We start from the raw sequence: 2,750 nt of genomic DNA, 5'->3' as shown, positions 1-2,750 counted from the left end.
GTGAACCCAGCGTAAGTGTATGACGTCACCAGGCCGGCCGCCGTGATGATGTCATCGTGGGCAGCGCAAGATTTTGCGCTGGATCGTCAATCAAGATGGCGGCAGCTGGCTCTTCACAATGAAATGGATGAAGTAAGTATGATTTATTTTTTTTCTAATTATAGACCTTAATATTAATGTCAGATGCCGCGATCAGCGATGATCTGAGGGGTGCAATGACGGGGAGCAGAGCGATCACTGTTCCCTGTCATCGCACCCACTACTTAGGCCGGGTTCACATCGGCATTATAGAATTCCGTTACAGGTTCTATTATAACAGAGTTATAACGGAATATAACGGAATTCTAGGACGGAATGCGAAAACGGAAGCCTTCAAGAAGCATTCCGTTTTGCTCCACCCTAATACATGTCTATGGGGACACATAACGGTTTTGTTATATATGACGGAAAAAAACAGTCCTGTCTTCCGTTGGAAGTCTTTCTACAGGATTTTGGAGGGGCTCATGCCTGTGGGCCGGCTCCAGGTTCATGTGGGCCCTTGGGCGTTAAAGTCTCAGTGGGCCCCCTTACACAGTGATAACTCTCCGAGTACAGATAATGTAGTAGATATCACCTGCAGTCCTATGTAAAACCACAGATAACACAGTGATGGCTGAGTACAGAAAATGTAGTAGTGTTACCTGCAGTCATATGTAAAAATCATAGATAACACTAGTGCTGATAATGTGGCAGTGTTACCTGCAGTCCTATGTAAAACCACAGATAACACTAGTCCTGATAATGTGGCAGTATTACCTGCAGTCCTATGTAAAACCACAGATAACACTAGTGCTGATAATGTGGCAGTGTTACCTGCAGTCCTATGTAAAACCACAGATAACACTAGTGCTGATAATGTGGCAGTGTTACCTGCAGTCCTATGTAAAACCACAGTTAACACTAGTGCTGATAATGTGGCAGTATTACCTGCAGTCCTATGTAAAACCACAGATAACCCTAGAGCTGATAATGTGGCAGTGTTACCTGCAGTCCTATGTAAAACCACAGTTAACACTAGTGCTGATAATGTGCTAGTGTTACATGCAATCCTATGTAAAAGCCACAGATAACACTAGTGCTGATAATGTGATAGTGTTACATGCAATCCTATGTAAAAGCCACAGATAACACTAGTGCTGATAATGTGGTAGTGTTACCTGCAGTCCTATGTAAAAGCCACAGATAACACTAGTGCTGATAATGTGGTAGTGTTACCTGCAGTCCTATGTAAAACCACAGTTAACACTAGAGCTGATAATGTGGCAATATTACCTGCAGCCCTATGTAAAACCACAGATACCACTAGTGTAGATCATGTGGTAGTGTTACCTGCAGTCCTTAGTGTGCCTCCCTGTGCCTCTACCACGGACTCCATGCTGGTGGCGCAGCCTCTTCTTCTTCTTGCCCCGCACAGAACGTCCTGATGCAGCTGCGTCAAGACATAGGAACACTGTGGGCATGGTGATACACACAGGGAGAGACACACAGGGACAGACACACACAGGGACAGACACTTATACGATGGTGAGATGGTCACAGCACCTGCTGTGTATGGGGCAGGCTCACCGCCGCAGTCCGCTCCACACATTGTCTCAGCACCGCATAGTGAGTGGGGCTGCCACATTATGTACATACATGTATATGGATGAGGAGAAGAAATGCACAGCAAGCAGTAAAGCAAATATTCCCAAATGCTCAGTCAGCAGTGATAAGATATCAGTAATGACAGACTCACTCAGTGCTGACTGAGGCTGGACATGCTGCTGACTGAGCCTTTAGGGATATTTGCTTTACTGCCTGCTGTGCATTTGTCATCCATATACATTACATTAGATGTGGTAGCCTGAGGTAAGGTATACTGGAGGGGGGGTCTAAGGAATTCCCACACAAAGAGGTTTGTTGCACAATTCATTATTTTCCTATTAGTGGAGGCTGGGGGGAATCCCTCCCCAAAAACACAACACCATGCATTAGCCCTGCAGCCGGCCCCTCATGTTACTGGTGTGTGGTGTCAGTGGTCACACGTCACAGTGACTCACATCTCACACTGACGACTGCCTTACTCCTGTTTATTTTGGCGCTCCCGCTACTGATCAGCTCCGCCTCCGCTCCGCCCCTGCTGTGATCACGTGCACGTTTCTCCAGTCCTCCTCCGATCTGCTGAAGAGCCTGTGAGATGGCAGCACAGCATAAAGTTAAAGTATGTCAAAGGGGCTGCGGAAACAAGTGGGCCCCCTAAAGAACAGTGGGACCCGGCACTTGCCCGGGTATGCCGGGTGCTGACGCCCTGCCTGTGTTTGTTTGTTTGTGGCCCGTATGCGGAACAATTCACTTCAATGGGGCCACAAAACAAACGGAAATGACTCAGTCTGCATTCTGTGTCCATATGTCCTACTCTTGTCCGCACTGTTCTATTAGGGGCTGTCTGTTCCTGTTTGCAAAATATGGAATTTACACGTCCATTATCTGTGATTTGCAGATCTGAAATTTGTAGACCTCAAAACATCCAATGGTTGTGGGCATGAGCTCTAAAGGTGTTGGATGGGGTTGAGGTCAGGGCTTTGTGCGGACCAGTCAAGTTCTACCACACCAGTCACCTAACCATGCCTTTATGGACCTTGCTTTGTGTACTGGGGCACAGTCATGCTGGAACAAAAAAGGGCCCTCTCCGACCTGCTCCACAAAGCTGGAAGTATACAATTGTCCACAAA

Source organism: Bufo gargarizans, chromosome 11, assembly GCF_014858855.1.
Source record: "Bufo gargarizans isolate SCDJY-AF-19 chromosome 11, ASM1485885v1, whole genome shotgun sequence".
NCBI classification, from domain to species: Eukaryota; Metazoa; Chordata; class Amphibia; order Anura; family Bufonidae; genus Bufo; species Bufo gargarizans.
Note: the sequence above shows the minus strand (reverse complement) of the source record.